Source organism: Vipera ursinii (assembly GCF_947247035.1).
Source record: "Vipera ursinii genome assembly, chromosome: 1".
In the NCBI taxonomy this organism is placed as follows: Eukaryota; Metazoa; Chordata; class Lepidosauria; order Squamata; family Viperidae; genus Vipera; species Vipera ursinii.
The window spans coordinates 151438692-151454177 of NC_139512.1; the positions used below are offsets into that span (position 1 = coordinate 151438692).

A 15486-nucleotide genomic window follows, 5' to 3' on the forward strand; every position below is an offset into this window, starting at 1 on the left:
CAGTCCACTTCCTGTTCACAGTTGCTTCAGTGGCTTGGTCTATCCATAGCACCAATAATAATATTTTGTTATGGCACATTGAGCAACCAGAATGGCTTAGTTCATAAACTATACTATGCTATAATGAATAGCTAGTTTTACACTTTATAAAGTAAAGGTAAAGGTTCCCCCGCACATGTGTGCTAGTTGTTTCCGACTCTAGGGGCCGGTGCTCATCTCTGTTTCAAAGCCGAAGAGCCAGTGCTTGTCTGAGGACATCTCCGTGGTCATGTGGCCGGCATGACTAGGCGCCAAAGGCTCACGGAACGCTGTTACCTTCCCACTGTAGTGGTCCCTATTTTTCTACTTGCATTTTTTACATGCTTTCGAACTGCTAGGTTGGCAGAAGCTGGGACGAGTAACAGGCGCTCAGTCTGTTACGCGGCACTCGGGACACCTTATACCATGATGCAAATGGCACGATCCTTATCGCTATATGTAAGCCAGGCCAAAATGTGGTGCATTTTATAAATAGATAAGCTAGACCTGCACAAGACATTTTAATACCAGAGGCAATCCTCAGGGTCAAACCTTTCAGATTACCCTGCCATGTTAGCCATAATTTAAAATGTGAGGGGAAGCAGACTTGTTTTGGTGCCTGGGGCTCCTACACACAAACTGGAAGGAACAAGAAGCCCATGGCAATAATAGCATGAGTATTATGAGCTCCCTGAGCTGCAAGAACCTGGATGACCATTAGAGCATCCCCAGTCCATGGACCAGTACCAGCCCATAGCATGCCAGCAACTAGTCTGCACAAACAAGCAAAGCCCCATCCGCGGGATGCAGGCAGCGCACAAAACCATGCACTCTCCGGTCCACGGAAAAACCTCTCTCCAAGGAACTGGTCCCTGGTGCCCAAAAGTTTGGGGACCTCTGCATCAGAGAATTAGATTGCACTGTATTTCTGCCATCTAGTGATCACTCTCAGTATGTTCTGAGACTGCGAGGCCTGCTTCCACCGGTTGCTCAGCTTTCACCTACCTTGCCACTTCCAAACACCTTAAGAGTCACTGAGAGTGTGGCCATGTAAGTTTATTCTTCAATAATAGGCCAGCGATCAGGTGAGTTGTGTACCTACCTACGCAGTCTGCTGCAACTTCAAGACAACTTACACAGCACTCTCCCTTCTGATGTCAGAGAGAGATCGTGCTGGACAGCAGGACTAGGTCAAGCACTTGAAAAAAGGGCTTTTGAAAACTTTAAAGCACTCATATTCTTTGTAAAGGACAGACTTTGCTGCAGTAAGTTCATGTTTTGTTGTGGAATAAAGTGCAGTTGGGCTGACACTGCACTGACAATAGCATCCAGCCTCGAGATCTTTCTCTAGGTCAGAAGTAAGAAGGCTTGTGATAGTTGCAGGCTGATATTGGGTGACCAAAAACTGCAGCAGGTAGGGTGATGATGCAAAATGGAAAGACCTTTCCATGGCTTTTCTCTTTTTTTCCCCCTTGAGTTTCTTATGGGTCTTTTTTTTTCTCATTTTATGCATGATATTCAACCTGTTTTATTGTTTTAAATATTTCAGCCTCTTCAAAATCTACTAGTTTTCAGCCACTGTGTTCATAACTGGCTTACAGAAAGGTACTGAATGATTTCGGCTTCACAACGGGTTTTCTACAATTGGAGAGGGGGGGGGAAGAGGAAAAAGTGCCACCGTAATTACTTAAAAAAGACATTCTTTAAGCTGAAAAGCAGGTTGATCCTTCTGCTGTCATTTTTTTTTTTTTGTTAAAGGTGAAGACTCCTTTGAATTGAACTCGACTACTGGTGATTTTCATTTTTTTTGGCCACAATACAGAAGATCTTCAAATGCCTCCTTCTGAAATGTTTTTGTGAGTTTTCAATCTAGCCTGATTCATTTTTAGTCCCCATCCCAGCAGTAACCAAGCAAACCCGGGTTGGCTTTTAAGTCCAGGTGATGCTACTTGCTGCTGCCTCGTGCTGAGCTTGCCATTTTCATTAGTGCCTGTTTTCTTTAGATCAGCTGATTGTCTTACAAAAATCAAGAGAAGCCATAATTATTTTCTACTTTGCCTCCACTAAAATCATCAAGACTCATCAGCCAAGCCTTTATTTTTTATTTTTCTGTCAAAAGAACATGATTAATAGCTGTACTCACCCTATTCTCCTACAGGAAAACCTGACGTGAAAATTCAGTAACAAATTCAGGTGCACAACTGAACATTTTTTTTTATTGAAAAGTTTTAAAATACATTTTATCTTTAACAATCCCCCCTCCCCCCCACCCCTACCTATCCCTCCCTACCCCTACCCCCCTTCCCCCCCTCCCCCGACTTCCCAGAGCTAAATACAGGGTATAAAAACAAAGAACAATCATAAACATCCATATGCTACCAACAATAAATTCTTAAATCTATCGCTCTCTAGCTCATATAAGATAACTACAAGCAATACTAATATTTCATATATATAAAAAAAAAGAAAATAGAAAGGAAGACTTATTCAAATGCTAAATGAAACTTTTTAGTCCCATATTTGTTCTGGATATATTCAATCCACTTTTTTCACTCCATAATATAACGTTCTTGCGAATGATCTTTCAAATAAGCCGAGATCTTTGCCATTTCTGCCAGGTCAGAAACCTTTAAAGTCCATTCTTCTATAGTGGGCAGTTCCTCCTGAACATTAAGATAACAGTTACCTCCACCACCACCACCCCCAGTGGTTAAGGGAGGGGAGAACTTTAAGATTATATTAACTTTTAGAACAACAGCAAAGAAAATAATTTTGATCTTTATTGTACTTCACTTGGAGTACAGCCTTCTTTCAGTACAAAACAATTTGAATTTATTTAGAGAGGGTTGTTAACTGCAAAATGTGCCAAACAGTATTGTAGTAGTAACCATCTCCAGTCCTATTTGGCTGCATTCACGCACAAAATCACAAGCAAATCTGTTGTAAATTAAGTTCTAGTTCCAAAACAAAATAGTTCCAGCTATACTGAAAATACCACTAGATCCATGGTAGTAACACTGACTATATTTAAGATATTGAATTTCTTATAGATTCCACTTATGAATTTGCCAACAAAACATACAGATATGTAAATATGCACGCTGAAAAGAACCACTACATTCAAATGCATCTCTTTTGTTAACTCTTAAAAATAGTGATAATCTAATGAATTAAAACAAAAGTGGATGACTAGAATACCACTAATTTAGATTCCCATGAGACAGCTTAAATCTTACCAAATATAAGTACATTTCACACCTGTAACAATAGGCAGAAATATATAGTGGGGCACTTGGGGTTAAATTAGATATGGGTATTAAATTAGTCATGCCTCAAAATGATTTCAATGGAATTACAGCATGAACAATTAACCTAGATCCAATTAATATTTTGATGTGACTTCCATAATCCTTCATTCTGCTTCCATAAGCGTTACTAACATAAAATATGGCAGATATTAATCACATATTTTCAGTCAAAGCAGTTCATGTATTTCATTTCTCTACTTGACTCCAAATCAAAGATGTGATATATCAAACAGCAGAATGAATTGATTTGTATGCATTAAGTGAACCAAAGAAGATCCATATTCTGATTGGGGGAAAAAGGCACATGGGTCTCAATGAATAAAACTGTCAGGCGCAAAGAATCAGGACCATTCGTAAAGTTGAAGCATAGATGGTTCATTTAAATCTATAGACAAGAATCTAGTCCACTAACAGCACTAAACTGGCATTAGATAAGGGTCAATGTAATTCACAGGGGGCTGGACGTGGATCTCTTACGGCAATGCAAGGACTCTAATCTGATGACATGTTTAACTCTGCCCCCAACTTTTGACTGCTCGTTGCTGACAAATACCTACTTTTATCATTTGGGACTCTGGGGATGTTCCATAAGTTCAGAGTATAACAATTCTAAGATGATGTCTTGAAGAGTATAATCATTGCTTTCGTTTAGCTTATTTTTCCTTTTTTACTAGTTTACCAGTTACTATATGCCCAAGCAGCAGCCAGAAGAGGCCTGCTCTTGATTCTAATGAAGTTATGAATGCCTGTTCTACTGGACGTTTGTAGAATGTATTAAAAGTGTTATTTGAAAAGTTTATTAAAAGTTAGGACTGAGTCCCAGTATTATTAGAGATAATTACGCTATTATAATTTCAGGGATCTCAAAAACCTTTAATGTGGATCTTGTTATCTCAATGTAAAAAATGTTCAAAGAACTCTCACATTAGCATTTTTGGAAGGGACTAAACAGCATCTCAATAGCACTGTACTCTTAACATGAAATTCCTCTGGGCCAAGAAAGAATAGGACATAAACTGATACTCCAGAATTTATTACATTCTCAGTAGTGGAGCTAATTAGTTAGTACAACTCTTTGGGTGATGAGGTTGGTGAGGAAAGGCAAGGCTTTTGGGGGAAAAAGACTCTCATTATTGACCAGGTAATGTTCTCAGCTTCCCAATTAAGCTGTTATTTTCTAGAGGAACTACACTTAAGGTTTTCCGTAATTGCATAGGGCTACTAAGCTTTCAAATTGGAGCACTGAGTAGTGGGAAGTGATGTAAAGCCAAGACATGAGCATCATGCAGTGTGCTCTCCCAACAGGCTTTGCTTGGAGCACAGAGATGGTCCCCGATCTCTGGAATAGTCTTTTCGTTGAGAGATCACATGCGTGACTAGGGAGACTTTTATTTAGTTAGCTAGTTTAACTTCCACTGCTATCAAATAAAAAGACTCAAGGCGGCTTAGATGAAAATTCAATGAAAACACCAGTTTGCAAAATGTATAAAAATCACCGACTGATCATACCCCTGGCCGTTAAGTTTGGGTAACCCCTTAGAAATATAACACAGTCCCCTGGGGATCCTATGGCCCACACTGAGAATCACAGCATCATTTAAATGCAGGCAGACCACGAGAGAGCATGCTCTCATTTTGAAAAAAAGAAAAGCTATTATTTTGTTTTCACTTCTAAATCTTTCTCCTTGGCACCCAGAAAGCAGCTGGACGTTGCTGGGGTTTGCCACCTTTTTCCTTCCCATTGAAGGAATATCCCTTAAGAGATATTCAGTTAAATAAATCACCAGCACTTTAACCTGAGTCATCTAAAGGTAAGGTCTCAAACCATGCAACCAGAGGCTGGGCAGCACATGTGGCTGGGCACACAGCAATTCAAATAATTCATTCAGCCATTCATCACCAACACGGCTCCATTATTTAGGTTCTTTTCCAAATAAGCTGGGCTTTCTTTAGACTTGGAAGGAGTTATTTAACACAGCCATTCTCCACATGGAGGAACTCTGGCTCACACTGGTTCTGAAGCTGTGCTGCTGTGAGACTGAGTTACAGGGGAGGACAGAAGCCCACCCCCGCGAAGCCTAATAGCAGGTGCTACACGATGGAAGACCTATGCCAAAGCCAACACTTGCTTTTCTTTAGAGCCAAAGGAGAAGAAATTCTGGTATACTTAGAAACAAGGAGCTGTCTGTTGATTTTTTTTTTCTACTTGCACATGCCTTTTTAGATACAAAATTGCACGAAGAGGCAAGAAAGCAGGTTTGACTCAGAACAACAAATTTTATACCGGTAGTCCTCAACTTACGACCGCAACTGAGCCCAAAATTTATATCGCTAAGTGAGAAATTCGCTAAGTGAGTTCTGCCCCATTCTACAACTTTTCTTGTCACATTTGTTAAGCGAATCACTGCCGTCGTTAAGTTAATAACACGGTTGTTAAGTGAATCTGGCTTCCCCTACGGATTTTGCTTGTCGGGAAAGTCGCAAAAGGGGATCACATGACCCCGGGACACTGCAACCGTCATAAATGTGAGTCAGTTGTCAAGCATCCGAATGTAAATCACATGACCACGGGGGAGGGGATGCTGCAACAGTAGTAAGTGTGGAAAATGGTCATGAGTCGCTTTTTTCAGGGCCGTTGTATCTTCCAACGGTCACTAAGAGAACTGTTGTAAGTCGGGGACTACCTGTACAGGACTCCAAATGCATTGAGAAGATGCAGTCATCTATTTAACAGCATATAGATTAATATTTTTTTAAAAAAAGCAGCAGCAGCCTGTATTATTCATGTCCTTACAGATGTTCAACAAAAGCACCTATTTGGGAAATGAGAGCTATATCGTAATAGTGGGTATCATCTCAGAATACACACACACACACACACACACACACACATACTGTATATATATATATATATATATATATATATATATATATATATATATATATATAGGTCTTTTTCCATGTAAGATTGAGAGTGTCTTGGTGACAACTTCAGGCTGGTGTCTTCAGCTTCGTGCTTGTGCGAGCAAAGCGTGGTTGGAGCTGCCGTCTCTCTATAAACCCGCTTACAGCAACAAAGCCAGCACCACACACAACCCCACCAATATTTATAGAGAGACGGCAGCTCCAATCACGCTTTGCTCGCACAAGCTCGAAGCCGAAGACACCAGCCTGAAGATGATGAGTGGGACCTCGTCGAAATGTTGCCAAGACACTCTCAATCTTACACAGGAAAAGACCCGAATACGCCAAGACCTACATACCTGTACCCGTGAAAATCTAGGAATACACACACACACACACACACACACACACACACACACACACACCTCAGAAAAAGGTTTATGCAGAGGCCCTTGATCCAGGTTTGCGCAGAGAGACCCTACAGTGCATAAGGGAGGAGGCAGAATCTGTCAACGGCAGCGCCCTATTTCCTGTACATTCGTTTTATGCAGACTGAATAATGCAGAGACTTTGTGTGGGCATATTTTAATTTTTCATACAGTATTGCCTTTATTAGCCATTTATAGACTTTAATAAAACCTCAAAAAGCAAAACGTCTTTACTGCTCATAAATGTCCTTGCTCTTCGGATTTCTTTTTCCTTCACAATTTTATTGGATAATTATCTCCTTTGTATTATTTCCAATGGTAAAACTGAGGTTATGCTACATTGTAAATCTATTGCTCCAGACCGGTTCAGAATAGAAAAGCTTAGATTCTCAGTTAAACAACTGTCTGTCTTCCTATCTACTTATATTAATGTTCCTTTTTAACCCAGTTCTCTGAAATGAAAATTGTCATGTTTTTGCACAAAGATGTGGGTGTAAATATCATATAACAATTTACTCCTTCTAAATAAGTGGTTCAGTTTAGGGATTTGGTGTTTTTTTTTTGTTTTTTTACTCTGGCTGTGTTTGCAAATACAGAGAAGGCTGCAATTTTGCACATTTATCCTTTAGTAAGCTCTTGACAGTGAATCTTTTAAATAAGCACGCACAAGCTCTGTTAAATTCTATGAGAAGTAATCGTTCCCGAATTTGCTGCATTTAATGCAGGATTGTTGCCTTAACGTATTACAGGTAGTCCTCAACTTACAAGGGTTTGTTTAGTGACTGTTCAAAGTTACAACGGCACTGAAAAATGTGATCTGTGAACATTTTTCCCTGTTATGACCTTTCCAGTATCCTTTTGTGATCATGTGATCAAAATTCAGATGCATGGCAACTGATTCATACTTATGACTGTTGCTGTGTCCTGGGGTCACGTGATCTCCTTTTGCTACCTTCTGACAAGCAAAGTCAATGGGGAAGCTGGATTCGCTTAACAACCGACATTTTGATCATCTTGGTTATCCCATCTTTATTACTTTGTAAGTAACTCAAGGAAGCAAACCTATCTAATATTCTCTCCTCCTCCTATTCTGCCCACAACAGCAACCTGGTGAAGGTGATCGGGCTGAGAGAGAGTGGGCAGCCCAAAGTCATCCAGCCACCTCAGGCGGGACCAGAATGGACAGTCCCCTGGCTTCTGGGCCAGAACCCTCCCCACTACACCAAACTGGCTCTCTGATACATTCAAATGTCCAAATTTGAAACTTCTATCAATGTTTTGTTCAAGATATATGTGAATAAAGTTTGGCTAAAATTGTCTCACAGTTTGGAGGGGGGGGCCGTATGCTTCCACACTAATTTCAGTTCTATGAAAACATCAGAGGAAGATCTGCACGTCTGAATCAGTGCTCACAAATTCTTCATCATGAGACACAACCTTCCTACGATGAAGTACCGTGGCAATGTTTTTCAGAGAGATTGCTCATATACCAGGCTGAGAATTATTAATTGTGACTCAGTCGTGAGTCATAATTCAGTTAGTAAGACTGAATCCAGATCCAGTGAAATTTACACAACTGAATATTGCCTTGAGTAACTGCTTCAGTGAAGCCTAAGCACAGCGAAGTCTGGATACGGTCTGTAATAATTCATGCTGTTAGCCCATCTCCTGCCTCTATGCCTCGAAAGAGCTGACAGCGTGAGGAGTGATACATAATAAAAATTAAATTTGAGTTGCAATCTCATAAATTCTAAGGGAAATCCACTAACCACTATTCAAAACAAGTGGCAGAAATACTAAAGAAAACGTTCAAACATGAAATTAGTACCAGAAGCCTTCATGGGATAACCAATTCCAAGACAATTGTAAACATTATGTATAATTACTTCAGAGGGTTAGTGAAATTTATTGTAATTTCCCGGTTACCACACTTTCCTGTACACTGACATTTTTCCCTATGCAGTTATAGGCACACTTTTTTTTAACAAAAAAGACTAAAATATAGTGTAAATCAATGTCTTTATTGGTTATGATCTTGGTTATGATCTTTAAGTCCTTACATGGCATGGGTCCGGGATACCTCGAGGACCACCTGCTGCCGGCGTCAACTCCCCTCCGCCCTGTGCGTGCCCACAGAGAGGGCCTCCTCAGGGTGCCTCCGGTCAGGGAATGTCGACTGGTGGCCCCCAGGGGGAGGGCCTTCTCTGTGGGTGCTCCGGCATTATGGAACCAACTGCCGGTTGAGCTCCGGATGGCATCAGACCTTCGATCCTTCTGCTGCGGGCTGAAGACCCACTTATTTGAATTAGCTGGTCTGGCCTGATGGGGGAATATGGGTTTTTTAATTGGTTTTTTATTATTTTATTGTTGTTGTATTTTAATTGGGCATTGGTTTAATTTCTTTTTAATTTTTGTACTGCTATTTATATATGCCCTGTGAACCGCCCTGAGTCCCTCGGGAGAAGGGCGGTATAGAAATCAAATAAACTTAAACTTAAACTTAAACTTTATATGCATTTTAACTGCATTCACAGCATTCAGATATTATTCCTTCCTTCCTTCCTTCCTTCCTTCCTTCCTTCCTTCCTTCCTTCCTTCCCTTCCTTCCTTCCTTCCTTCCTTCCTCCCTCCCTCCCTCCCTTTTTCTGGGACTGGATAGGAAAGATAGCTTCAGTTATCCAGTTTAAAAATGTATATTTCACCTACTTATTTGCTGACTCCCACTTGCCAGGTTCATCATCAAGAAAAATTAGAATTTATTTAAAACCACTGCACATTTTCACTTCATTAAAATTGATTGAAAGTAGATAGATATAAAATAAAAAAAATAGAAGTGATTTCCATAACTCTTTTGCCAATGCAGATTTGCTTTTCTTCTTAAAGGTATTTTTTTTTAAAAAAATAACTCAGTACAGATGACAATCGTTCCTAATTCATCTTCCCAACAGACCAGATTTCCCCCCCCCTTAATTTAGCGTTCATGCATTAAATTCCTTTTGATAATCTCTAATTTTGAGGAAATTTTGTTTGTTTAATGAATATATACCACGAATCAGTTCTCTGGTTAAAGTAGCTGCTTAAATAATTTCTCTGATTCAGACTTGAAACTTTAAACAGCAACCTTGAAGAGGGCTTTGCTTCTGTCTACATCTTTACTAAGAATTAAAAAAAATATATGCATTATTTATTCTTTTCTTCTTTCACAGGCCTGTATCTTCTTAGAAGTGCAATCTTACATTCATCTTCTTGGGAGTAAACCTTACTGAATTCAGGGGAATTTTCTTCAAAACAGGCATGTATAAGGTCGCACTGTAAAAGATGCACAAAAGATCTTCCACATTAGGAGGACTCCTGTTTTGAAGAGGGTGGTGTTATATAAACATAATTGGTCCTGTTCAGCCCAGGTCTGGTGGGAAATAAAGAACCACAGGAGAAGGATGGCTTCTTTCCCCACTTTTCTTTGGCTTGTTTTTCATATATATATATATATATATATATATCTCCAAGGAGGTAAAATATGGGACTTTCTCACGTTCTTTAAGAGCATGTGACTGCTGCAATTTGTACACTACTTTTAGATGCTTGTTTTGCTAATATTTGGAAGAGCAAACATGAACCAATGGAAGAAGAATATCCAACTGTGTTCCCAACAAGTGCAGAGAACATTTGGAGGGTTGAGGAGTGCTGTTGACCTTAAGCGGTGTCAGAAAAGTTGTTCTTCAGAAAGTCGGTGAACATAGCCAGGTTAAAAAATGAAGTAATTTAATGAAAATTTGTACTTTAATTAGTACAAATATTAGGATTAATCCTCACACAAGGAGGATTCTGTCCCCCTTCTGTCCCACAATAGAATAGAATAGAATAGAATAGAATAGAATAGAATAGAATAGAATAGAATAGAATAGAATAGAATAGAATAGAATAGAATAGAATAGAATAGAATAGAATATTGGCCAAGTATGATTCGACACAGAAGGAATTTTTCTCAGGTGCATAAGTTCTCAAACACAGCATGTCCCTGTTTTCACCAGGTGGATGTTGAAGGGTAATCTAGCACTAACAAGCAAGTTGCTTTCTCAGGTTTGTTGGATCACTTTGGCTGGAGGATGGATAAGCTACAGCTGCACCAACAACCCAGTAAATAGGACTTGGCAACATGCCTAATGATATTTGCCATTATGAAGAAAGAATTTTTAATAGGTCCACATCTTTTTTTAAGAAGAAAAAAAATAAGTTCTAATTAGGCCAAACTTCCTCTTCCTTATCCCTGACATTAGCTTTTCTCTGCACACCTTTGTGGCTTGTTCATATTTGATTTTCCCTAATGACAGCACAGGTGTGAGGCACTGAGGAATCAGCCCATTGATCTTGACAGCTGGTCCCATCACAGTAAACTGTACTCTTTTCTCCCCCTTTGTTCCAACAACCCAGCTGTTTTTCCACATTTACTTTATGTAATTACACTTTGGAAATGATCACGTAATTAGCCACACTTAAATCATTACTATAATTAGGACTGGGGTTGCAATGTAAAATATCCACATACATTTTGCTATATACTAAAGGTAAACACAGATACGTTTCCTGCATGGTAGTTACATTAGTTTTCTACTGAGCAAATGAAGAAATGCTAGGAAAAAGAGAAACTACATCCAGAGCACACAAATTTCATCCAGAGGATACCAAATAAAACACTAGGATAAAATAAGATGACGTTGCATTGTGCTAATAGAATCAAGATTGTGTATGTAATTAATGATACAGGGTTAACATTTGATGCATTTCAAAATTTGAGGTGTAGAACTATTCACAAGTTCTCTTATAACCATCTTCTATGATGGGGTGATGTTTCCTCAAGATGTTCCTATCAGTTTTTCCCCCTAAGGATTGGTATGACCACTGTAGGTAGACTTCAGCAATATTTCAAGAACCACAGGAAAGGACTCTGTGTTGTATGTATGCATGCGTGTGTGTGTGTGTGTGTGTGTGTGTGTGTAATAGACATGGCTATAGTGTACAACATGCTAAGCTTGAATATTAGGGTTAACCTTGACTAGATTTCTATAGCTTAGTAGGTTAAAATGGGTTAATTCAGAAATTAGCTAAAGGATATATGATGAATGCAACCCATGATTGTTGGCTGACATTGTTACCAAGAATACAATATAAATACACAGCTGCAATTTCCAAGTCTTTCCCTAGTAGTCTGAGTTTAAAACTTCCCTAAAGAAAGAAAAAGTCAAAACTCACAAATCACCTCATCCCTCCCATTCTTACTCCTTTTATATTAAGAAATACCATATTAGAACAGAAGGATTTCTCCAAGAAACAGCCAGTCTCTCTCTGTCATTCCCCCCCACATTTTGTCATTTTCTCTTGTAAAGTCAGTCCCTTGTCAGTGCTCGTGATCACGCATGAGCATTTTTATCATATGGTGAAAATGTGCTCCATGAGATCCATATGTTTTCCTTCATCCTAGTCTTTTCCCTGCATGTTAGTAGATAAGAGAATATTCTACTCATTGATAAATTGTAAAGAAAAATCCTAGGTAACCCTATGATCTCAGTTCACAGTTGACTTGTGGAGAAGGAGCCTGCTCTATTTTCCACTGCCATACTATCAGCAGCAAAAAAAATCTTAGCCTTTTCCCCCATCTCAGGGAGATCTTTCATCATCTCCTCCCAGACTGAATATTGAATTATCTGCCAGCCAAAAATAATAAAGGTGGGATACAAATAAATAAAATAAAACAAGTGCTGCGTAAGGGAGCTACAGAGATGGTACATTCTATTCTGAACATTACGGTAAATGAAAAGAGAAGTAAATATAATTAGAAGTCAGCTCCTCTTTAACAATTCCTATTTTCACAAGTTTTCTCTTTGGAGACAGGAGAATATTGAGAAAGCTTGACTTAAATAAAGTCTTAGAGAATCATCCACAAAACCCCTTGGGAAAACTTTCTTCACACTCTCTGAACACATTTAAGTAGAGGAAAAGGATTTAGGGCAGTGTATAAGCAGTCAGAGATCTGAATAAATGGATTATTTTTAGGTTTTATACAAGCCCTGTTTGTCCTAGATGTGATTGCTATCTTGCTTTGGTTTAGATTGAAAAGTGAAGATAAAGACATCATTTTCTCTTTCTGTATCTATTGGGATTTGGTAAAATATTTGGATAGAGATACTTAAGCCTCTAGGGCAGGGGTGTCAAACTCAATTTCACTGAGGGCCGCATGAGCATTGCAGTTGCCCTTGGCGGGCCGGGTAGGTGTGGCCTACTGGGTGGGCGTGACCTACATCATTCACATCAAAGTGCCTGGGGGCCTTCCTTCCTAGAACAGAGTGGTAGGAAAATATTTGAGATGAGGGAGGGAGAAAAACAGGCAAGAAACGCAGCTGGGGAAGTGTCATCCTTTGTGAGGAATGAAGAAATGCATCATTGCCTGGAAGTGACCAGCACATGATTCTCGCCTACTTCACATATCCGGCTTGGTGGGCTCTGGTGGAGGGGATGCCATGAGCAGCATGAGAGTCGATGTTATCTGCACAATGCTGCCCAGCCCCCAGCCTGCCTGCTTTTGGCAGACAACGGGGTGCTGTCCTCACAGTGCTGAGAGGCTGAGCCAGGTGGCATGAATCTGAAGAGAAGTGCAACGCTGCCCAGGCCCTAGCCTGCCCAAAGTAGGCAGGGCCATGTGCTGGCCACTTCCAGGCGATGGTGCATTTCTTCATTCCTCACAAAGGGTGATACCTCCCCAGTGTGCGCCCAGGGGGCAGTGCCGACACAGCATGGGCCGGTCCCTCACTGTTTCCAGCTGGCCTTGTGGAGCTAAGACTGAATGTATTTCAGCATAGATGACCACCATGAAATTGTATATTGGCTTCTGGCTGGCCTGGGCCGGGGCCAAGGCAGTGGGGGCCGTTCCCTCACTGTTTCCAGGATGGCTTCGCGGGCCACATGAAACCACTTCGCAGGCTGCATCTGGCCCCCGGGCCTTGTGTTTGACATGTCTGCTCTAGGGCAACATGGTTTACTTTAACTAGCACTTTTTCCTTCCGTGCCTTAGGTAATGGTTGTTCACATTGCCTGTAATATGATCTTGCTTCTAACTGGAGAACTCAGGAATTGATGCAAAGATATTTTTTATGCAAATCAGAAGACTTGCTACTCAGAAGCAGGAGATTGAAGACAATATTTTTTATGGATTCAGAAAGAAAAAGACAGTAAAATTATATATTATTTGCATATACAGAAATTATGAAGAATATTGTATCCAAAGAGAAGTTGCAGTGCTCCTGAGAATAAGATATTAAATGTCTATCTAATTTGGAAAAAACAGGATGCTAAAGTTGCTCATGATTTTGCTAGGAGAGCCAGGACCTGAATAATGTTGGTCTAAGTGCCAATTGGCAAATAGATGGGGAAGAAATGGAGGTTGTGACAGATTTTATTTTCATGGGCTCCAGGGTCACCACAGATGAGGACTGCAGCCAAGAAATTAAAAGACGTTTGCTCCTGGGGAGGAAAGCTATTGCAAATCTAGACAGCACACTAAAAAGCAGAGACATCACCCTGCCAACAAAAGTGCTATGGTCTTCCCAGTTGCAATGTATGGCTGTGAAAGTTGGACCATAAGAAAGGCTGAGTGCCAAAGAATTGAGGCCTTTGAACTATGGTGCTGGAGAAGACTCCTGCAAGTCCCTTGGACTGCAAGGCGATCAAACCGGTCAGTCCTAGAGGAGATCAACCCTGACTGCTCTTTAGAAGGCCAGATCCTGAAGTTGAAACTCAAGTACTTTGGTCACCTAATGAGAAGGAAGGATTCACTGGAGAAGAGCCTAATGCTGGGAAAGACTGAGGGCAATAGAAGAAGGGGACGACAGAGAATGAGGTGACTGGATGGAGTCACTAAAGCAGTCGGCATGAGCTTAAATGGGCTCCAGAAGATGGTAGAGGACAGGAAGGCCTGGAGGAACGTTGTCCATGGGGTCGCGATGGGTCGGATATGACTTCGCAACTAACAACAACAACAAGTGCAAATTCAGATATGAAGGCCATTTTGCATTTGTGTAGGCTGGTCCTCTCTACTGAATCTAAAAACAATGCATGAATCTGAAATGAGGTAAATTAGGGCCATGGCAGAGGGTGGGGGTGGGGTGGGGTTAAGTTTCCAAAGCTGCTGTGACCCACTGAAATCAAGCTTCCTTGTTTCTGCTTGTAATCTGGGGGAGGGGAAATCCCTAATTTTTGGAATCATTTGGGATTTTCCTATGCCTATAGAAAACCGTAGTCATGGTCAAATAATTAATATATTTTTCTTCCAAGCCATAACCCTATACTAGCTCAGTTAAACATGTCCATTCCTTGCTTTTTTTCTCCAAGAAATACCAAGACTAAATGCTAAACTAATTCATGGTATGAATATCTGCCTTGGTGCTAGTACAGTAAAATTAGACTCAGTACAAATTCATGTGAAAAAAGACCATTACCATTGCATGGAAAAAAATGGCATGATGCTTCAAACTACATATTTAAGCCAGCATCCAACAAACCTTTTAAAAGCTAATAATGCTGTGTCTCTTCCTTACAGAGGAGAATCCTCTTACATGGAAACTGAAGTGTCAGCTTTTCTTCAACAACTAGAAGGTTTATAGTAATTATTCTGCCCTTTCCGTTTATCGAAAGAGAGAAGAACTGGTCAAATCAATGAAAAGACCACAGGCAGAAATAGGAAACAGAGAAAGTTTCCGCCTTTTCCATCAGCTTCCATATACACCACTGCAACAAAACAGAACTTATCCCAGTTCCGTGTCTAAGACTACAGGGAA

General features: G+C 40.2%; 1 protein-coding gene across 1 annotated transcript in view; it reads right to left on the reverse strand.

Annotated features, from left to right (window-relative positions):
• The window catches only part of KCNH7 (potassium voltage-gated channel subfamily H member 7), a 340601-nt gene that overhangs the window by 93254 nt on the left and 231861 nt on the right, over positions 1-15486 (reverse strand). The window lies entirely within an intron of this gene.